General features: G+C 43.4%; 1 long non-coding RNA gene across 1 annotated transcript; it reads right to left on the minus strand.

Annotated features, from left to right (window-relative positions):
* Positions 1–643: 643 nt before the first annotated feature.
* On the minus strand, positions 644–1,880 carry LOC125335231. The gene is made up of 2 exons (XR_007207389.1): positions 1,600–1,880; positions 644–805 (listed from the first exon to the last, which is right to left on the minus strand). It is a non-coding gene; the product is annotated as an uncharacterized LOC125335231 (long non-coding RNA).
* Between the last annotated feature and the right edge of the window lie 21,834 nt (positions 1,881–23,714).

Consider the following 23,714-nt stretch of genomic DNA (forward strand, 5'->3'; position numbering starts at 1 on the left):
CGTGCACAACAGCATTAACGTCAATAATAAATCAAAATTGGCATCATTTTCATCCTGCTCATGGTAGCAGCAACAAACTAACAAGTAGTAACACCAGAGCTGTGAACATTTTGTTGTTAGCACCACTGGTGATTTATAAAGAAACAAGCAAGATGTTCCTTGTGCTGGGCAGACTCAATGCAGAAACAGAAGATAAAACACATCAGTTTTTATCCAGTATGGCAGGAAGGGGTTGAGGGGGGAAGAAGATATTTTTGCATCGTGGTCATGCGAAAGGCAAATTTCACATGGATTTTCAGGCAGACTCATAAATCAGTCCATGTTCCCTCTAAAAGTTCATGGTCTTTTGCAAACCTCCCAGTGAACCAGGGCTGAGCCTAGAGATTATAAAGAAACCTGAAGCCAAGCAAGTTTCAACTAAATTAATATTTTGCTGTGAACATTTTCTCAGGTCTACCTAGTTTGTTTAGGAGTTTAGGCAAGTACAACCACCTCTTTCAGGAGTAAAAAAAAAAAAGTTCTGAGAAATCAAATACACCACACAAAAAATAACTCCAAAAAATCTTTACATAGATCTAAATTGTTCCATGCTCTGTGTTCATTGTATTACTTGCAAAGGTTTCAGTTAAGGCAAGGATTCAGCTTTCATTTCAACACCTGATTTTTATTTGTTCGTGATTTTTTCACCGCAGAAAATTCAGTGTGCTTGTGTTAGTTGTGGCATGGCTTGCTTGCTTTTGTTCAGGAAGGCATAATGGTTTCAGACTCACATTAATGAAGCAGTCAGAGGAAAATCTTCTCTTTCCTAGTTGCAAAATAAAAATAAAATAATAAACTCACCCTGTAAGAACAATTTAAATATGTTAGATCTTGCAAAAATATTCCTATGCTTTCTATGTTTGCCAGTGCCCACCTCATCTTTCTCGTCTTGTAATTACAGTGGGAGTGCTTTGAAGTAGGAGCTGATTTAAGGGTTTAACTCCATGGTGTTTAAAACACAAAAACGCGGTCTGTGCCCACAGCTGTGCCCACATCTGACCTTTCAGGGTGGATCGCCGTTAGGCTGAAGTTCCAGCAGCATTTAACTGGGCAGGTCCGTAACACCAGCACAGATGTCCCCAGGTGCAGCCCCGCTGCACTGCTGGCCCTGTTGCATAGGGGCAGGTCGCTGCCTGCCTCCCTGGTGCAGCTGCAGTGCCTTTGGGGGGGGTCTGGGGTAAACCTCAAGGGCAGAAGTTAATGAAGGGCAGGGAGCCACATGTGTCTGCAGCTCTGGCATGCCCAGTGCTGTGGCCAGGGCAGCAGGATCACAGGTCTAGCTGCCTGCATCATCCCTGACCTCCTTCTAGCCCCAGCACTGAGGAAGCTTGTAGATAAAAATGTTGAAAGCAGTATCATACTGATAAAATATTTTCCTCCTTTAGCAAAGCACAGACCTTGCCACCAACAGCCCAAACACACAGCCCTGGTCCCCCCACCTGCTGCCAAGGTGCACATCAGGTTCCAGCTCTGCAGGATGCTGAGCAGGGCATATCAGGACAGAGAGACAAGGGAAAGAGGCAATGCACACCCTGTGCCCCTTCACCTGCTGGGACTCACCAGCCCAGGCTTTCCGCCCACCCGTCCTCCCTGCACCACATCCCTTTGGGCGCCAGATGAAGATGGGGAGGGAGGTGGGCCTCGGCCCTGCTCTGCTGGCGTCTCTGCTGACATGGTGCTTTGGCCTGCTGAGTGTGATGACGGGTGGGTTTCCCCACACCTCCCGCAAAAGTTGTTTTTGCAAAGGCTGCTTTTATTAGCCCGGCCTTTAAAAGCAGAAGTTATCAGGGCATAAATCATCCTGTGACTTGTCGAGAAGCCTGCGAGAGGAGATAAAGGCAAGACAGTTTGACAAACCGTTGGGAGAGGGAGGAGGAGGGAGGGGGAAGGAGGGAAGGGGGGAAGGGGGGAGCCGAAGGAGGGAGCCAGGGCGCCGACCGATTATGTCATAGGTCAGCCGAAAGGATGCAAAAAAGATCGAGAAGCGGTTTCCAAACTTTCTGAGGCTGGCTCTGACTACACGTACCCACTACAGAGCTGGGTGTAATAAATTTCGCACTCACAGAGAGCATTACATCACGTACAGGGAAAAGCCAGCAGATGAACTCACACCCTAAAACCTTGACTTGGTATGTAGTCAAGCTCGAGCAGACAACCCCGTTATTACGGAGCTGACAGAGCTCTGCACGTTGCTGTGCCTTCACCCTTCCACTTCCTGCCGCCTCCTCCAGCCCAGCCAACACTTCCTCACTCGCCCTCTGTGCTCCCGCAGTCCTGCCAGCGGCCATCCCGGGCACCCGTAGCCAGCCACACAGTGCGAAACAGCAACAGCAAACCAGACATTTGGCAGAGTTTTAAAACATGCTCCTCTATTTCCAGCACACTTTCTTCACAGCAGCTCCAGTTTGTTTTTCTAGTTTTCCTTGTGAATTTGTCAACCATTAAAGGCTCTAAAAGACAGACCAAAATTTATAAGCACAGGGGGTCTGATTCTCTTTTACATTAAGGCTCACATATCTGTTGGGCAGCAATGAGAGTCTTAAAGTGGGGCTAAATGTCATTTAGCACACAGAATCCCTTTTACAGCAAAAGAAGGGTAGAGAGTTAAGTCTATGTCTGGTGTCTCCCCAAGGAATTTCCCAATAGCTAATAGAGGCAATGCTGGGGAATACTGTAACAGGGAAAATTGGAGTGAGACTCAGATCCCAGCACCCCCAGTCCCTCTTTTCAGAGGCCTTGGTAAAGAGGAGAGGCACAGCAGCTCTTCTCACTACCTGCCCCACCAGCCCAGGAAGGTTGCTGCCAGCAAGCCTCAGCCCCACCACAGGGCTGCAGGCACTGCAGCATTCAGCCTGGTTCAGCCTCAACAACTTATGGTGCTGTGACATGGCTTTCTCCAGGGGTCTTCTGAAAGCAAATGAAATATTGGGCTCAGGATGAGCCAAACTCGCCTGCTGGGGCCTTTTCTGTCTAATGTCTTCATTCTGTCAAAATTATACTTGATCGGGTTTCATTATTGTTGTTTTTAACTTTCACCTCTGCCTCAGCAATTCCATCTGGTAGGTCATATTCCTCTCTCTGATTGCTTTTTGGATAAAAACAGGCTCACTGGGGCTTTCTTGGAATTAGCTTTTCTTTTTATTTCCACTAGTTGCTCAGCTCAACCCCACAGTTTCCTTGACTTAACACAGATGGGGTCAACCCACCTTTGCCTTCCTGGAACATGCACTGAAGTACTGATTCCCATGTGCTACAATAACCCCATTCCATTTCTAACAATCTCCAAGGAGGGTCATTTACAGGGACTTGAACTGAAAAACACAAGTGTCATATCATGCTCTTGCGTGTGCACTAGTGCAGATATTAAATCAGCAATGATAGGAGGGAATTGGCTATGCCTTGGCTATGTCCCCAGGACATTCTTAGAAGACTGATGATGTACATCAGTCTTAACTGTCTGGGTTTGAAATAATTAAAGACCACTTTCCCTTCCATTAATTTCATTGAGTATCTGGAAACACTTTTTTTATTTAGAATTTTGTGCCTGCCTTATAAGAACACCATCCTCAATAACCTCATTTCCACCTACCGTAATTACAGCAACATGACCACTAAGGTATAACGAGAGGCTGAAACACTACTGGCTACTGCACCACTGCTGTTTGTACTCTCTGGCACTCTGTTATGTTATGCCAGGGTGGAACAAAAAGATTTCCCATCTTGAAAAGACTGCATAAAAGCTCCTGTTTAAGGTTACATCACTGGCTTGCTCTTCATATGGTTGCAACATTCAAGGGTCTGGAGCCTTTCCAGAGTGTGTACAAGCAGGGCAGCAATGCAAACTCTCCTCCAATCATAAAGATGGTAAACTGGCTTGAAGAAAGGAGGACTTGGGCAACAAACCAGTTAAACAACCAGTCAGCCAGTGGATGGGTTAATTACAGATGGTAAACCTAGTAGCTTGTTAGAGCTTTTAAGAAGGCATAGGAAAATGAAACAAAGCAGGAGGTGTTTAAAGATGTTTCTAGCTAGTTAGCTGGTATGTGGCAACCATGTGTCATGGTGGCAGACCCCAGGGAGCCAAAACTGTCACCTGTATGGGAGAGGGAACAACAGCTAGTGGGACCTGTGCAGCTCTGCATTTCCCTCTGTGTGAGCTGGGGCCAAGTTACTGTGTGAGCACTGGCAAAGCTACTGGGCAGTAGGCCTGGACCCCAGCTGAGGTTAAAAGGTATTCTTGCAGAGATCTTAAAAAGAACCCTTTTCTGGTGGGAAACCAGAGAAAAGAGCAGTCTCCCTCTGATCTCTTCTGCTTCTCACTTTGCATTTCTTTCCTCTTTCCTTAGTCTTCTCTGTCATGGGTATTCCTATAGATACCACAGGGAAGAAGGACTATTGCTCACTGTGGTCCCAAAGACCCTCAAATAGAGATGCTGTCTTGGAGAAACAGCAAAATGACCCTTCAAACACTTAAAACCTTCTAACTGAAAAAATATTAAATCTTATGTAGACAGGATGCTAGGTAAATGTAGATTTTTTTTTTCAAGCAATAACCTGAAAAATAGCAATCCCTGACCCATTTTTTACTTTGTCTAACTTTTCTTTCCTTGCTTGTACATGTCAATATTTACAAGCTCTACCACTTCTTGGATTATTTATTTTCCCTGGTCTATTTCACTGAGTGAAAAATCTCTCCAGCTCACAACTTGACAGTTTGTTGCTGATATCCATCTTTATTAACTTCACTGCTGCAAAAACCCAACAATAACCATATATAGTCATAAAAAACCCCCACCTCACTCAGGATGATGCTTAAGTCTGGGGGGGGAAGAGGCAGGCCAGTATTCTCCAAAAATAGCCAGTGGTTTGCACACATTTATTTTTGAATGGAAATCACTGAAAGCCACTTCTCCCTCCCCTTCATTAGCAGTCAGTAAACTCACTGACAACCAGCAAGAGAGCTGCTGTCGCCACACCTGGGGGATGACAGGGAGGGTGGCCTTTCTCACCTCCCTATATTGCACCTTTTTCTGCTGAGGGGCAGGACCGAAAGGGTTCAGGGCTATCAGGCTCACTCTCATCAACCCCGGTAAGCTCTGAAACGCCAGAGCCAGGCAGGCAGCAACAACCTTTCCAGATCGCTTTTAAATTTGGCCTTTGAGTGACAATGAACTGCACACTTTTAAAATATTCCCTGGAATGTGTCACACAGGATGATGAAAAATGGTTTTCTGTGTCCATTAGATAGCCTAGAGCTCAGGCCCACCTCCATTTCACAGCTGACCCCCACCAAAGGGCACTTCAAGATGATCTGAACTTCCCACAAGGTGTTTTCAGCATTTTCCAGGTGGAAATTGTTGCTCTTTAAGAGGAGCTACTGGAACAATAGACTGTGCTGGAGGGTCTATCCTCTTCAGCTCAACATCCATCAGCTTGGCTCAAGCAGAGGATTTGGCAAAGCCTTACTGCTTTTGCACCAAAATGAATCAGAGCCCACCCCCGTATTACATCTGCCACTCAAAACGTGGGCAGAGCCATCTCTAATCAATCTGGCTAGATCGAGTCCATCCCTTCGCATTTTCCTGTCCTGCATTTTCAGAGCCAGAGCACAAGCAAGACAGTCTGGCATGCACAGACCTCTTTGGGCCGGCTCTTTTCATCTCTGTGTCCAGGCTTTACAGAGTAATCTAAAAATAAACAAAGCCTCTAGCCCTGATAGTGGCAAAAATAACCTTCCTGCCCTGAGCCACCTCCTAGCCCAGAGGGGTGGGTGCAGCTGGGCAGACGGGGAAGTTAGGGGAGGTGGAGGGGAGCTAGTTGCAGACACCCACTCACAATCTCCTCAAGACCCAGTGGGTCACACTGCAGGGACCGGCTGAGCCCGTAGAGCCACCAAGCACTCCATGTCATGAAAGAGTGGCACCAGACCATTCAGCTGCCTTGATATGAACAGGACTCAAAGACCTGTCTAATCCTAACCGGAAAGACCAGCAGATGGTCAGCAAGCTGGGAGGCAGTAACATGCTCACAGAAACAGCATGCTAGTTTGCTAGCACGGGTCAGCCTTAGCCTTGTGAAAGTAAGCGCTCATTTCTCAGTGTGGGCACACCTGAGAGAGGGTTTGATTAAACCAGCTGGCATCACACTAAGTCTTACATTGCTGCTGCTTTTTTTCTCTCTTGCCCACTTGTACTTAAGCTTATTTGAAAGCAGACACATGCCTGGATAGAAAAAACTTCTCTGTGAGTTCCTGTATTATCCTTTCTTAGCAGCACTGTCTGCACTGTGAGGGACAAAAAGCCAAAGGGTCTGGCTTGCACCCCAGCAGCATGGGCTCATGCAGACTGACAGGTCATAGCACAATGTATATCTTTCAAAGTTTGGCAGACATTCACTCCAAAGGGGTTTCCAAATTTCCTCTCTAGCCTCCTGTGACAGCCTTGGATTAATTTTGTCTGGAACAGAAGATTTATTGCCTTTGAGTCATTGTGGTTCACTTATCTGCTCTACATCTTGAACCGAAAGTTCAGGTGGCATTTAGCTATCACCCTTCTTATCAATTCACTGTGGGAATACCCTTGTGAGACCCTATTTCTTTCCACTGCCAATTGCTTCTTATCTGACTTTCAGCTGAAGCAATCCTACCAGGGGGCCCTTTCAAAAGGATGACTGAGGCTATGTTGGCTGTAGGAGGTTAACAGTATGGGTGGTGAGATTCACAGCATTCCCAGTGCTTCCTCTGAGCATTTCAGGCATGCTAAAGACAAAATATCGGAACAAAAACTTCCAAGCTTTCGAATAAAATCAGTTTGATACTCAAGGGCCTGACTGCCCCAGTGGCTTTAGCTCTGGTTTACAGCCAAAGTTTAGAAAAATCTGTTTTCCACTTCCCATTCAGATGCAGCTGAAATCCCACCAGCATGGTCCATCCTGGGAGCAGGCTGTCTCCACGCCCTAGGACCTGGCACTAGCCCAGATGGCAGGAGCGCTGTGAGAGAGGTTGCTCTTGTGCAGTTCTCATCACTTCGGGCAGAGGTTAGTTCACGGGACTTGGCATCTTCAGCTCTTCAGTCAGACTTAAATCTGTTGCCTAAACCCAATTTGGATCTAATTGTAAATGCCTGTGGACAGCCCTGGAGAGCGTGGGAGATTTTATCCTTTCTGCCTGAGAAAAGCTACTCCAAACATTGTGTTGTCAGGTAGCCCATATGTTTGTTTATTTGCCTGCTCACTTCTTCAGACCTGTCCTGATTAATTTCTTGACAGATAGTTACGCCTGGCTTCAGCGACAGATCCTTCCCACCAGCAGCACTGTTTGGGGACACCCATAAGCTGCTCAGTGGGATGCGTGACTGCAGGGCGGGGAGGAAGGCAGCGACCTAAAGCTCATCCTCCTTCGAGGCTGTGTGGGACTGCGGAGGAATTTTCCGATGAGCTGGGAAGTGTCCTCACGCTCCGGCAGCGAGTCATCTCGGCAGCACGCAGGGGGAGGACTGGCGGTGAGTCAGAGCTGCGCAGAGCGGAGCAGCTGCGTCCTGGCCGCGGGACCCTGCCTGGGGACAGCCTTGCTCACAGCCACGACACTCATAAAAGCAGGGCACTCGCAAGGGCTGAGGATGCAGCGGGTTGTGGTAAATTAGTGTTTTAAATTGAGAGTTTATTTTGGGAGCTCAGTGTTTAATTTCCCATCCTTTATGACTCATTAAGTCAGGTGAGCTACCTCTATTATTTACTTATACTTTTATATTTCAAGGGCAGGTCCTAAACTGATATTTATATCAGTTGAGCACCTTCTGAGGCCAAGCTCTCTCATTTATCTGCCTGCTTAGCTAGGAATTTATCTTGTGTTCATACATTTGCCTCCTCCAAAATGGCAGGTTTCTGGGAATTTGCTTCGCAGTCAACATCTAGCTGCTGTGTTCTGTGCTTGTCAATAACTATTGGTGCACTAATAGAAAAGAAAACTTCCACACATCTCGGTTAGTGTCTTTGAAAACACAACTAGAAATGAAAAAAAAGAATACTAAGAAATTTGTGAAGCTTGGGGAGAGGAAATGTTGCCATGTGGCAAAAGGAGACATTGTCCATGCACTGAACAGCTGAGAACAGAGAAAACTACTGAACAAATATTTTAAAAAATCATAAGATGATGACAAAATGATGGCCAAATAAGACCAGCTAACCCCCACTTCAACTTGCACATTTCCTTCCCACAAAACCATTTGAGAGGAAAGAGGGGGCTTCAGAGATGATATCCTCTCCCCCTGCCTCCCTGAGGCACTTAATCAGAGATTTACAAACCAGTAAATCAAAAGGCACTGTGAAATTCCAGCCAGAGAAGCAAACAGTGAACAGCGAGATTAAGTGGATTAGTCTACTGTACAGGAATCCAAGGAATGCAGCCTGCATGTGCTTTTGTTGTGGATTACTCAGCAGCAACATTATGGTTTTACATCTCCCAGAAACATATGGGCATGTGCACTTGTGCAAACCAACAAGAAATAGCAGACCCCAACATGCTGTTGGCTGTACCAGCTGTGCTGATTTCAGCAGATACAGCATTTTCCAGGGAAAGGAGGAGAGTATTCAAACACTTTTTTGTTGTATTGGTTGAAAATGAAACAGCAAACAGGCAAACACATCCATTTAGTTCAATGGCAAAGAACAGACATCTCCCTCTAACTATTGACCGTCCACCTGTTAATGGCCCAGTGAAATCCTGCAGTTCAGACACTGCAAAACTTTTAGGAAAGTTGGCTCCTGATCAAAACTCAGCATCTCAGACTGATAATAGTTTTGGTGTTGTTTTAATTGGGTCCAAAAATATACATGGCTTCATAGCCTGAGCAGACTATCAAAAGGGGGTAGGCAGAAACACAGGGAAGAAGCAGTAAGTGATGGATAAATGAACAAACTATTACTAGCCAGAGTTAACAGTTTGTATTAGCAGTCAGTAATAAATAATTAATATGGCCCTAGGAGATATAAAGCCATGGTATCTCGTGCTTGGCTCTAAATGGAACTCGAGATAACCTACTTTGAACAGTAATGTGTTCACAGTATGTGGGAATTAACTGCTCAACGTAATAAGTATTATTGAATTTCCCATCTCTGTACAGATAAAGGGCAACTGCCACCAAAAAACACAGTAATAACAGTAACCAAATGATAAAAAAAGCAAACAAACCTGCTTTTCATTACATCCTTAAAGTGTTATAGGTTGAAATAATCTTAAAAGGGCTTAAAAAACAGCAATTAGATATTTCCATTTCTGTTTTCCAAGACTGCAGCTGAGAAAACGAAAGAGGCCTAAGTGCCATACCGTGCTAGCCTTGCTAATAACTCTCTGTGAAAAATCTCATTAATTCAGTCTGGCTCTTCAGATCAGCCGCTAAGACCTTGTATTGTCAGTCATCCTCTGGCCTTTTCAGGATTTCCACAGCCTAACTAGCAGAGTCTCCATGGAAACCATGCAGTCATGCTTTGCACATCCCCAGAACTTTTTGTTCCTGACAAAGCTTGAAAAATCACATGCAGCATGGAGAGTTTAACACAGTGAACTAAACCCTGACCCACACTTATAAATGATAAACCCCAGCATACTAGCTTTATTATAAATTATTTCCTTACAAGATACTTAGCCAAACTGGCAAAATGCTAAACCAGACGACATAGGAGGAATGCAGCTCTGGAAGAGAGGAAACAAACAAACCAGAGCAAAACACAGAGTTTTGGCCTAGTTCTTCCTTCTTTGACAGTGCTGGAAGCACGCAGGTGTGGAAACAAGCAGAGAGCAGAAGTGGCACTCTGAAGTTGCCTTTCCTCAAACCCAGCATCCTCATAGCCCTCCGGGGAGGAGTCAGCTCTCTCGTGACTGTGCATCACAGTGGTGCTGATTCACTTCTCTGGTTGTGCATCCCGGCCGGCAGAGGCAGCAGGAGCCAGGTCTCTGCCCTGTGGCTGCCGGGTGCCCCTGATACCCCGCCTGCACCTGGGATAGCCCAGGCACTGCTCATGCCTCCAGTCCTGGAGCAGGTACTTGGATTGACACAGCAAAACTGATACCAAAGGCAGTACTGGCATTGCTCTCAGAATTAGATCCTCTGGCTCGCAACTGGGAACCAGCAGGCTCAGAGTGCATGCACGTGTCTGATGGAGGGTACAAAGTTGGCAACCCACTCAAGAGTCTACCTGCCTTTCCCCCCAAGCCTTGATGCTCCCCACTGGGCTCTGCCAGGAGGAGCAGGCACAGTGGTCACTGGTTGCACTGACCTGGCTCATCCCCACTGATGCATGGAAGGACCACCAACATCACTGCCCAATATAAAGTATTGACTATAGCCAGCAGGGCAGGGGCAAACTGCCAGGTGTCCTCCCCAGAAATGAATCCATGGAAAGCCCCACTGCATGGTCAGCACCTGGCTGTCACTTGTTCCTTGGCACTGCAAGAGCCCCATGGGATTTTCCCACTCTCCTTCCAAGCACTGCTGCTAGTCCATGCTTGGGGAAGCAGTTGCACCAAGATGCTCTACATAGGAGGACCAGCAGAAGTCAGAAAGGTCACATGCAGAGAAGGAGTCACTGCAGGCCAAACTCACTTTGCCGCAGTAAATTCTCAGCATTGGCGCAGATGAGCAACCGCCTGCTCTGTACAGCGTCTGGGTTTGTGAGAAAAGAGGTGACTCATAGCTGAGGGTCATGCTGTAATCTGGGAGGACTGCCAGGGGAGGGAGAGACACGCTCAGCCTGATCCATGATGAGCTCACTCCTTTTGTGGGGCGGAAGATGCAATCCACCTCAAGAGGATCAGAGAGTCCTGAGTGGGCTGAACCAGTCATTTGGGAGCTGGCAGCCACACGCTTCCACCCCTGAGTTGCAAATAATGAGTTTAGGATTAGGAAGTCAGCCTCACATGGGATGGCTCAGGAGGTGTTTGGCACATGCAGTCCTTCCCCAGTGGGATTCAAGAGGTCAGAGAAGTCTTTGTTTCCATGGGGTTCCCCTGGTGTGTCACCACAATGGATGGAAAACATTTCCCCACCTTCTCCTCCCCCAGCAAGGAGTGGTACATAATCAACAGGAAGCCTTGGATCTCTGGGGCCTTTCAGAGCATAACCACAGGCATCAGAGCCAGCGTGGTGTGGGGCATGCAGGCCTGATAGATGTTGGCTGAGCTGGCCAGGACCCTCTGAAGTTGGCCCGGTATGAGCCAGCAGAACCACCCTGCCAGTGCTGTGCTTGGGTGAGCAGCACTTGCTGATGCTCCCTCTCGGAGCCATTCCCCATCAATGCCAACCATCTGCTTCACTCGCCACCCAAGCAGCTGCTGCTTTGCCACAGAACATATGAGCAGCTTGGGTACCCGAACAATGGAAACCACAGGTCCTCACCCTCAGGTGTGCATCCAGCCCACCTTTCCTGGTGGCAGTTTGCAAGGCCAGAGGAAGCAGATGGTGTTGGGCTGGAGCAGGCTGAGCTTGGAGCAGACCAAGTTGAATGACAGCCATCATTTGAGACAGCTTCAGTGCATTTGTTTGACCACGAGGACTGACAAGATCAGAGATTAGGAGACATACCTGGATGATGGTTTTATGCAAAAGCCTTGATTCCTCCTTGCCATGCTGTGAAATTGTACATGAGTTGGCTTAAAAGCAATAAAACATCTTCTTTGCATTTCTTGCTCTGATCTCTTATTTTCTTTGGCTTCGTCTGTCCTGTGGTCAGAGCTGAGACCTTCTGGGAGCCCAGGAGCCATGGCAGCTTGAAGCACTGCCTTGAAGGCCCTTGGAATTATAGTGGCTGTTTATCTGCTGAATACAGTGTAAAATAGAGTTGTGACTTCAAAGGCCATATTATTAAAATACAACAAGGCAACCACATGTCCCTTCAAAATTGCATTAAAATTAGAATAAGCAAAAACTACTCTTCTGCTTTGCTACTGCAACTGCATTTATTTTCCTGAAACTGCATCCATACTTAAATGGGTTCACCATCTGGGACAGGGCTGTAGAGCAGGAGTCCTTCGCCTTGGTCAGAGATAATGACACTGAGCACTGCAAGGAGATTTCAGTCCCCAAGAAGGGCTAGTGTGGGATGCTTTTTGAGGAAGTGACTGCATCTTGACAGCATACCACAGAAAAGATAAAAACCCTAGAACGGAGACAGAGAAAGCATTTACTCGATCCCGGAGCTTGTTGCTCGCCTAGTCTCAGCTTGCCCTTGCCCACTGTTTTCAGCCCTTCAGGGGACACCTCTCACAAAAAGCCCTTGCTGTCAGCCTCAGACCACTCATCTGTGCTGGAAGTGGCAAAACGTGTTCACTCAAAGGGGAAGTTTGCCTGCACGATCACCTTTCAGAAGGTACCTGCCTGCTGTCCTGGGGTACAGGGAAGTTTCTGGCAGAGAGAAACAGTCCCAGAGTCATCACCACTGCTCTCTGCTTCCTTCTGAGACTGTGTTCAGGCCATGAACAGCCACAAATCTCACTGGTGTCTGCACAAAAATAATGTGATCAATCACATGACTTCAGGCACTTACAGTTCAGACTTTCTACATAAAACCCTTTTTCTATGAGGTCTTTTATTTTCACACAGGCTCAGTATGGATTGTGATAGACAAGGCAAGGGGACACCAGTCATTTCTCAGATGCTTTCTGACTTGGAGCTTCTAGCTCTTTAACAACACCTGTTAAAACTCCTAAATATATGAGGCAAAATCCAAGTCTGATGCTCCTGGGATTTGCACTTTAGTGAAAAAGAGACTGTCACAGGGACTTGAGCTGACATATAATGGAGATAACACGCGGGGAATCTGGGAACACAGATCTTTCTTTGAATCTATAGAAGAAAAAGGGGGGCAAGAATGAACAAGAGAGATGGTCACTGAGCTGACTATAGGGAAAGACAAGCAGACACAGGACACCAGAGATTACACAAAGTCCAGATGAAAATTACCTCCTTCAGGACCTTTTCAGTAAATTTAAGCCAGGATCAAACACAAACCCCAGTTCATCAATTTTTGCTATAGAGCTGCTGTGGTTTTGATTTAGCAGTAGATATTCTACAATACTGCAGAAGCACAGCCTGACTCTCCCTGTAGATCTGGGCAGGCTATTTACCATTTCTTTTACTTCACTTTCTCCATATTGACAGTGTTAATAGCAGATACTTTATCAAGCCTTTCATAAAAGATATTTATTGGTAAATCTCTTGAAGAGCAATGTATGATGGCCATCTTCCTCCATTTCTGCCTGGTAGAAAAAGGAATTGTCGATTTTCAAGTTAAAGTTTCATTGATGTTTAGATTCTGTGAGAGTTAAATATTATTCTAAATTAAACCAGCAGTTAAGTAAACAGATGATAAGCTTTTAGAGAACTCAGGAGTAGTATAGGAAAAAACCCTCCCATGTACTTTGGCTACAGGTGTGCAATGTTTATTCTCTTCCATTAAGTTGTAACTGAACTTTGCAGTTGGCTCCACAGCGTTTCAGTTGCCATAAAATTTTGTCAGGGATGCATTTTGTCTCCTATTTGGCTATACAAGGGGCAAATAGATCTATGGAAAACCCACCTCTAGCTTTCTAGCTTTTCACTAGTTCCATTAGCAGTCAAAATCTGGATCATACTTAATTTTACAAAGGCCAGTGACAGCCATGCCTGGCTCACCTCTAGTATGAACAAAGTCTGAGTAAGTTCTACCATTAAAAGAAAAATTATTTTCCTTCTATGCCTTAGATACTTCACAGATGTTATCATTAGACAGGAATGAAGAAAGAAGAAAAACTCCTCACGCTAGCCCCAAGGAGAGCCTTGGGGTCTTATATAACACTTTGAGGCTTGAGATAATTTCCAAGTGCCTTCTGAAATACAAAGAATTGAAAATACGTCACAAGGTGACAGTGGGACGACACATATCATCCATCCCTCTCAGGTACTGCACTCCACCTGCCCTCTGCCTCACTAATGTGCATGTATGAAGGAAGCCTCACCCAGGAGACACAGACACTGCTGGGATACCATTTAGGGTACACAGAAAACATATTTCCACACTGAAAAGAGAATTGCTTTTTTCTAAATATGAGTAAAAGCATAACAGCTCAAGCACTACGGAGTGAAAATTCAGAAGCCAAGAATTAGTTTGCAGTCATCTAAAAACAGCTCTCCTGAGTCTAAGAAATCTATTTGTCTTGTCTCGGAGGAAAGGCTGTAGGCTAGACAAAAATAGCTTTCTGGTAAGTTCCTCTGTAACCATAAAATCCATGTTCCTCCTTCTTCCAGTTGTACATTCCCTTCTTATTATCAAGCTGGGCATACAGTTGGAAGATGCTGGCATGAATGTGCCAAGGAGAACCATGAATCCAAGCTGGAAATTAATGCTTAGCATGCTCTGAGGGGGCTATGCAGTTTACATCCTGTAGCTGGCTGACTGATGGGTGAAAATTTGGCCTCAGCATTCAGGCTCTCACCTCATAAGCAAAAGTAACACTCAGAAACTTTGAAGAGATTTCTGGTCTCCAGCCAGAAAAGGCCATCATCATAAAGAGGTGGGAGAAGTAAGGAAAAACAAACAAAAGGGAGGGAATCTCAAAAAATCACAAATTCTTTTTGCATTTCACACAGAGCAGGTTTCTTGTGGATTTCAACACCCAGCTGCTTCCAGGAACAGAACAGACATGCACGTGCCTGCAAAGCAAAACACAGCTGGAGAGCTAATTTTAGGCCTACCAGTCTTGGCAATGTCCCTTTAACAAATGAAGAATAAACTATTTTCATGCATATGTACAAATACCAAATTCTTCCTGTTAATTTAGATGGTGATTAATGCAGTTTGGTCCAGGTACCACCAGGTGTGCCTGTCTCCCTGAAGTATGGTACTTATCCCTGACTGGTAAGATTGCCTCCTCCTATTCACAATGCAGTTCTTGTGTCTGAAAAACCCAGTAAAGAATTCCCCAGACAGCAGCTATGCCTGAGCAGAATGGAAGAGCTGGGTTTCACAAGTACTTTCAGGTGAAATTACACTGACATTCATCCATTGCAGGGATGCCGAGTGATTAAACCTTTTTCTTTAATTAATGGAAAAGTGGCCTTCCTCTTTCCTTCCAAGAAGCAAATGCCAGCACATAAGAGGAAAGAAATAACAGGCATTATGTTTGCACTTGGGACTGGATTTCAGGAAGACCAAGACCAAAAAGTTACAGCCAAGGTTTAGAAAGACATCATCTTACTAGTAAGAATTTCAAGTTCTGTTTGCAGTATAGATATCAAAACTTACTTGGTCTTAACTTAAAACCCAAGAGTGTTATGGATTTTAAACCTGATCCAACTCACACTGGAGATGCTCCAGAAGTTTTGTTTTGCTTTGTAATTGTAAAACTAACTTTCATTCAGAATTGGCCAAATGTTCCAGTACCTGGAATCATTGGGTTAGTGCCAGGATTCAGAAGAAGAGGAAAACTGGCAAAAAACATCCTTTTATGTCTACCTCCAATTTGTTGGTAGTTCCTGACCCTGTCAATTCTCCCTTTCATTTCTCAGGAGGAGCACTAATTTTGGTTTTCACAATAACCCACTCTGAACTGGTGGTGTGGGAGGGACATGGCCTCAGGTACCAAAGGGCAGGTTCAGAGCATTCTGGCTACAACCTCCCTGCACTACCCTCTTCTGAAGAATGACATTAAAAACGTCATGCAAACCCTCCTTCTCACCTCACTAAGGTCCTCTCAAAGAGAGATCTTCCCAGTCCCTTGCCCATGTATGCTGCCAAAACAAAAATGCAGTCTTTATTTTCTCTATTGCCACTTGCCAATTCATCTAATGTGGGTGATACCCTCTATTCACAATGGTAAAGAAGATTCATCAGCTTGTACCCAAAACATGGAGCAAGTCCAATGATACACCAACAAGCTGTCATCAAGGGCACTAAAAGTTACTCAGAAAAGATAGAAAATACAGTGCCTTTTGTCGGTCAACACAAATGAAACTAAGAAAGTGATTAGGAAAGGATGGATTTCTGCCCTCAGTGATTCATCTGCATTTTGAGAAAATGGATAAAATCAAAAGCTGTATGTGCAACTTCACTGTCTGCCCTGCTAGTTCCAGTTCAGGCTTGTTCTAAACATATTTATCAGACACTTCTGAAAACTCTTCTCAGACTGCTAGGTAATAACTTGCATGACACTAAAGGTAATCTCAAATATATCTTTCCTTCCCTTTTTATCTTCCTTAACACCAGAGGCATCTATCCCATCATTTATATGAGAAACAGACTGGATAATTTATGGAAACAAAAATAGTCTACTGAATTGAAATAAAATGCTTCAATATGTGGCAATATAATGAATGAAATAAATTCTGTCATCACACAGACACTGAGTTTTGCAAAAAAAATGTGCCCACACCCTGAGCAAATGAAAATATTAATTCCATACAAAACTGCCTCCTCAAAGAATGAGATAAGAGCAGGCCCTTTTGACAGTCCATGTGTTAAAAGATTTCAGGATTAAGCAATGCCTCCATCCTTGTAAGAAGCTATTACCTAATTTCTAATAGACAGGAGCATTTCACACAATAGCATGTCTTCATCAGGGAAAGCAATGCTTGAAATAGATGCATGCAGAGCAGTTGGATTTCAGCTCTGTTTCCAGCTAAACTAAACCCACAGAAAGTGAAATTATTTCATGCTCATTTTCTGTACTTGTGGTCATTAACCTTGCAATTTCCTAGATGCAGAGAATATTGAAAGTATCTCTTACTATTACCATTATTACCTGAGGTGCAATCTCCCAAACTTGATCCAGCTTGCAATAGACATGTTTCCTCTGAAAGGGAGTGCTAACACAGTTATGCATGCAAAACTTTTCTGCTAATCAGATAGTCATAAACTATTCCTCAAATCAAGCAGATTTCAAAATTTCCTTCATAAATCTGATTAGCAAATATTTGCAGGGGTTTTTTTCATATAAAATTTCCAATCAGATCAAGATAATGTGACATTCCTGAGTCAGTGTGAACAGCTGACAGCAGAATGAAAACTGTACCAAAACTACCTGTACAAGTTTAAAACAGAGGTCCAAAATTCAGATCAAAAATTTAAATATGCCAGCTGCTTGGCTGGTTTTTCGTGATAGTTTGATCTATGAGAGATTTTCTAAAATTAGTTGTGGTGCATACTAGGATCTCACACCTATTTTGCCCAACGGAATGCAGAAAAGGGTACTGGCAGAGCTCAGTAAACAACATATTTTTAAACTCAGGCAGGATGCTGAAAATGCAGTGAAGACATAGCTAAGGTTGAAGTTCTTGTTAATGAAAAATTTTATTCATTTGACTGCAGTCATTTAGCTTAAACCTAAGCAAATTCTGCTACATTCTCTGTCTTATTTTTTTTTAAAGTGCTTATTTTACAATAAAAATGGTGACTTCAAGATGAAAAGATAAACACCTAATTTCTAAATATATAATAAATGTATAAGTAGGAAACAATTCAATTTAAGACTTAAAATGAACATTTTTAAGTTATTATTAGGAGTCATGAGACTTCCTTTCCTTTCCCTGTTCTATCAGTAATGCAGCGTGTCAGTGCCTTCTGACAGGCACACTCACAGTCAGATGGAGACAGCCAAAAGCACAAGAGCACTGCTCTCTTACTTCAGACACATTTGCTCCAAATAATCACTCTGTTAGAGGCATTTCAAGGTACAGCTTGGTGCCAAATGATGCTGTCACTGTTAATTGTGTCCTTCCCCAAAAGCAGTAACTTTAACCAAGTAGCTTTACACAAATACAAACAAAACATGCCCAGCAGGATGCTGACCAAATAGCTTCCAGATTTTGCTAACGCTATTGTTTTGATGCCTGAACGCCGCAGTTTTGACCTGTGCTTGGAAGAGCACAAGGCTCCACAGAGATATGTAAGAGGAGGCGAGAGATATGGGGAACTGAGCCCTTCCAAAGCCAGACCCAAGTGCTTCTTATGGGAGATGCATCCTCAGGCTCTTATGTACATCGTACCATATTCTTTCCCAAGAATTTGCTTTGGATCCCAACCAAGCAGTTGAAGCACCCTTCGGCTCCTCAGGTTTTATGAGATGAAATTAGAAGACTCCATATATCCAAAGCAGGGCTCCAAGTGTGAGCCGAGCATAAGCCTGCACTATGGATGGAACCACAGTGTCAGAGGTAAGCATCACCCATGTATTTGAACAGATGGGTTATTAACTCCAAGAACCTAATTATGTCAATTTAAATGTCAACATTGTTAATGATGTCACTGCCTGTTATTTTAACAGAAGCACCCAGCTTCTCTGGCTTGGGAATTTGGGGTTGCATGTCTCTCATTTTGTCTTTGGTCCTAGAAGACAGACGAGACGCCTTCAGCTGCCAAAATTTCTAACTTCCACTTCTGACTTTGGCATTGCTCCACAACGAGTTTTAATTTATTTCTATATCTATTTGCCAGCCCACTGGAAATCATCGGTTTAGAGGCAACATAAACTTAGTGTCAAATTAATCAACAAGGAAATCTATACCATTTGTTTTGCTCCCTTCTCTGCTCATTCAGTAAAGGAAGCCACACAGCATATTATCTGCAGTTGAAGGGGATAACTTATCCCTGGACCTTACTGCAGGAAGCACTTTGCCACCAGGTAAAAAGGAAAATGTTGTTCTAGCTTATAGAAATTCCTAGTGAATTCTGGTCACGTCAGTAGGGATTTCTTTCTCCAATCTGTATTTTTTTAATGTGCATAATTTTTCCTGTGTTGTGGCTCTACCCTTCTGTTTTTATAACCTGCAGGAAGCATATTTCAAACATATTTATTAGCTTATTAAATCAAATTAGCCTTGCTCCTGCTGGACCAAGTTTTATAGAGTGCCCACAAAAATCAAAGAACCTGTACTATACTGACAATTTGTAGTCATGGCAGAGACAACTTAATATTTTTAATTAGCAACTGCAAATACTTCAATTTACTAAACCAGAAATTGTTGGCAAGAATTCCTCTGTCCAAGTTCTTTGGCTCAAAACTGGGAAAGTAAGCATTTTTGGGGAAGATGGGCCAAAATGAATAGGCGTATTTGTTGAAAGCTCCTAGTAAAATGATCAGCAACTAAACGGTTAAAGATACTGACCTGTAAACACCTGTAACTATGCTCCAAATTTTAGAAGCCATTCGAGTAAATGAGACAATTTAAGGTTTCTCTTTCTGCTGTATCTCATCTGCCTGCAGACTCAAAGAGTTTGGATAAGGAGAAATTTATCTCTTGAGATGCCTACCACAGTGCACAACAGGGATCAGCTCCTTGTATGATCAGCTGCCTCCAACCCCAGCTACCCTCACAAGGCAGCTTAGCTATCACCCTGAGGTTGTATTTCACCACTATCGAATGCTTGTGTTGTATTAGCCAACTCAACCTTTAAGCATCTTTTTTTAAAGTTCAGATGAGTCCAGAATGCAACAGCAGATATATTTGCACTGCAAATTGATTTTAAAATTAAAATTTATATGCTGGAGAGGACAGAAAAAATATGCAGTAAGTCTGGGAAGAGACCTTAAATCCTCAAGGTGCTGTTCAATATTTTATATATACTATTTGTGCCTATATTTGTATATACATTTATATATACATGAATATGAAATCAAAGGATTTCCAGGAGTCCAATACAATAGCAATAGGAAAAGCAAATTTGCTAACACCACAGATTTTGCACTCAGGTTCAGAATGCCCAAAGTGTCTAGGAGAATGATTCCTGAATGCTGGACTTTTGTTAAGCTGATTACAAGCAGGCTCATCAGTCGCAAGATTAGAATTGATTTTAAAAAAACGTTTACACCTACACCAGCCTAGAATTTGGAAAAAATGAGATGCAAACATCCAAGTTGTATTTATCTCCAGCATTAAACCAAGATGATTTGGGGGGGTTCCTCCTGCTTTTTGCATTTCCCCACAATTTAAGTTTTATATTATAGATTCAAGTGTTGCATGCCTTCCCTGCAGGAATCCCTTGGTGCCCAATAATTAAAGATGGTTAAATAAACTGGGTTTTGTAAACTTTTGAAAACTGAAAATTTGGAACTTCAAAGAAAGACTTCTTTCTGCTTTTCATTTTCATCAGCCTTTCTGTAATTGTATTTCAGTATTTAGCTCCTTTATAACCCAATCTTAGATTATATTATTGATTTGAAAATCCAACGACTTCATAAAGAGCAGAAACAAAGCCTCTCTTTAGGCCTTGCATGAAAAACAAGGATTTTAGTTTCATCCCTGCCTTTACTCAGCATTGCAGCCATAGAGGAAGTCAAGATATTCCATGCAACATCCGAGTTACAGTAATTTAATGTAAGACTTGTGACTGCATGACAGGGAGTTTTAGATCCCACAGGGATGACCAAAACAAGAAAATTGTGTGTGGAGGGCAGCCTGCCTTACTCTGCTGTCCCACCAGCTGCCCTGACCAGGCCACCTGATGCCACCAGCCAGCACACTTTCCCAAACTGCTGGCACAGCCAGACCCGGCAAGTCTGGGTAAGGCTGAAACTTGCTTGCCCCACCAAAAAAATTACAGCAGATTCACTGGTATAAAATCTTATTCTGAATAAGACATCGGAAAAGAGAGGGCTAAACCCTTAGGCAGCTGGTGCCCAGGCAGTTCAATGCCCTGTGCCAGGGCAGGGCACTGGAGCAACGTGGATGTGAAGGTAAAGGCACCCGTGGGCATCCCTGGCGTAAAGGCCAGAGGGAGGAAAACAACTGCATGTGTTCAGCGTTTATTCTTGATACTTTCCTGCCTCCCTGCCTGCCCTTCCCGTGCTTACAAGCTGTTCGCTTGTGGAACGGGTGCCTGGCAAGCAAGGGGAGGTCTCCTCCAAGGGCTGGAAATTGGGTGCAGCCAGCACAGGAGGCGAAATTAAGGCTGTCACCAGGCAATCTGGTGTTACAGCCGTCTGCATTCCTATTGATCTGAAGGCTTAGTCTGCATTCTGGCTTTATCAGCCGGTGGCATCATGACTGCCATCTCCTCTCTCTCATCCTTCTAACCTGGAAAACACTTCTGAGGGTGCTGAGAGACACTTATCAAAGACCCACTGCCTAAGAAAAGAATAACATGCCTCAGAAGAAACAGCTGCCTGCCACCTTTGAAGAAAAGCTTCATGACACTTTTTCTATTTAATTAAAAAAAAAAATCCCCAATATATACATGATGTTTCGCCTTGCAGATCATTTCAGAACAGCTTCTGACAGTGGTGGATAATAATGAACCTCTTATCAAGACATTGCCAGCTCAAGACAGACAATGTGTGTATGTATACGCATAGATCTCAGTCTTGTTAACATCAGAGAGTGAAAGGGATGGTGTGCAGGAAGATTTATTGCAGGGAATTATCCACATACACAAAACAAAGCAAAACAAGCCTGAATTTTTCACATGGAGTTTTTTGCTCCTAATCGGTTTGTAAGCTGGGAGTGTTGACCCAAGGAGCAGAGTTGATGAAAGGGCGATCTGCCGAGATTTTGCTCCATTTGATTTAATTATTCCTCTCCTATAAGTGTCATATACACAAAGAAAGTTACCTTAAGGAATCAAATCAAATCAAATCAAATCAAATCAAATCACACCACTGAAAGAACAATGGAATAAAACCCAATGACTATGTCAAAGTGGACCACGAGAGATTTCATTTTTCCACACTGCTATTGTATTTGAGAAGCATAAACACACTTTCATATGGGGAGTGAAGGTTTAAACCACAGTCTGGTATTCAAGGAAGAACAAAAACTATCCTCTACATTTTCATATGGCACATTGAGACAAAAAGATACCCCGTTGAAGCTATCTGAACTGCCTCATACACTGGTACGAGGTAAAACAGGATCAGGCTCTTAAAATTGTGCTCTCACCCACAGCTTTTTACCAGTGGCTCAAAGTAAAGCTGTAATTAAGCTCAAAATACTAGAGCTGCTCTGATCTTGAATATTTAACATTTAAATTCAGGACCACAGAGCTCAACTCTGGTGCTATCAAGGCTGTCATTTCATGGCAAAAGACACGGGACCACAGCTGTCAGGCTGCTATTATTCCTAATTTTAATTCTTATTAAGGAGAATTGCTTACAAAAAAAGGTAAACCCCAGATATTTTCTGTGAATCTCACAACTGGTGGGTGGGTTCAGATAACACCGAAAACCAAACAGTCTATGGATCAGTGAGGTTTTGCCTAGCCAAATGTAAGCTACTTAGCTCAACTCTAATATTTATGATAGGCTTAAGCCAGTAAACAGATAAATTGGTAAAAGCGTGAAAAGACCACACAACTGCATGTAGGCAATAAAGACCACACACGTACCTTTTTTCAGACTTGGGGCATTAAGAAAATAAGGATGTGCCAACAAAAATTTAGACTATTGGACTGAACAAATAAATAGTGGTCATTAGAGTTGAATAATGGACCACAAATCCAAACAAATAGTCAAACTTACTAGGCAAAAGCTCCCACGGTTTATTTTAGCATTACTTTAACATCATTTTTGTGCTAACATGATGGGTAAAATTGTAAGTACTTTCCAATCTATAGAAGGTTTTGTCATCGATTTCTCTGGGGCAAGAATTTGACCCTATGATTTATAGCATACAAGTTCTACAGCAGCTCTTCATACACTTACGTGACTCTACTCCAGAGTTGAATAAATACAACCCAAACAGAATAAGCACAACTGAAAAAAGACAAGTCCATATTAAATAAACAAACTCCAAGAAAAAAGGTCTGGCTTTAAGCATAATTTGAATAATTGTGAGAGACCCATGCAGACATTGGAAAACCTGGATTCTTCTTTCTAAACCTTTCTGTTAGAAATACGGGGTTACATCTTGCTGACATCTTGCTCACTCATTTTAATAGCAGAAGTTTACTTTGGAAATCAAAACAAAATATTCTTCTGAATTTTGTATTGGAGTAAAATGGTTTTAAACCTCTGTGAACTCTGTGGGGCTAGTGAGAGATAAATGAGAAATGCAAATCAATTACTAGAGAGCTTAAAATCTTCTGTTGCTGTGTCCATACAGAGACCTTTTCCAAAGGTAAATAAATGGGGAAGGAAAAATGTTGCAACAGTACTATGGCTTATTACTCAGGCAGCCATGTTAGATAATTCCAATGGTAATTTTTGGCCTCATCATTTACACACAGCACAGGCAGTAATATACTAGAACATCTAAAATCCTACTGTTATTGCACTATTCCACATCTCTAATTAAACCTTATCTACCTAAAGTGCCCCTTCATTACCGGATATACATGAGTGAGCAACGTGGTATTTGCATAGAGCTTTGTAAATTCAGAAAGCTTTGCAAACAGTAACGAAGTAAGCCTCACAAATACCGTGTGGAGGAAGAAGAGAAGTCAGGGATCCCACTCCTACAGGTAAGGAGAGCGGAGCAAACATATGCTTATGGCTGTGCAAATATTCATAAATGATGACAGAAGTTGTAGTTTCGCAGTGCAGTATAATTCACACCAATTGCCCATCCCTCCTCGTAGCATAAAACTGTCGCACCACAGCACAACACTACATATTTTACTCAGACGTGCAAAGGGGAAGACAAGGGGCTAAAACCCTGTGTGACTTAGATGACCACATACAACTGCAATAATTACTTCTTAGTGTAGCACCTGGCCCA

The sequence above is a fragment of the Corvus hawaiiensis genome, chromosome 1 (genome assembly GCF_020740725.1).
Source record: "Corvus hawaiiensis isolate bCorHaw1 chromosome 1, bCorHaw1.pri.cur, whole genome shotgun sequence".
In the NCBI taxonomy this organism is placed as follows: Eukaryota; Metazoa; Chordata; class Aves; order Passeriformes; family Corvidae; genus Corvus; species Corvus hawaiiensis.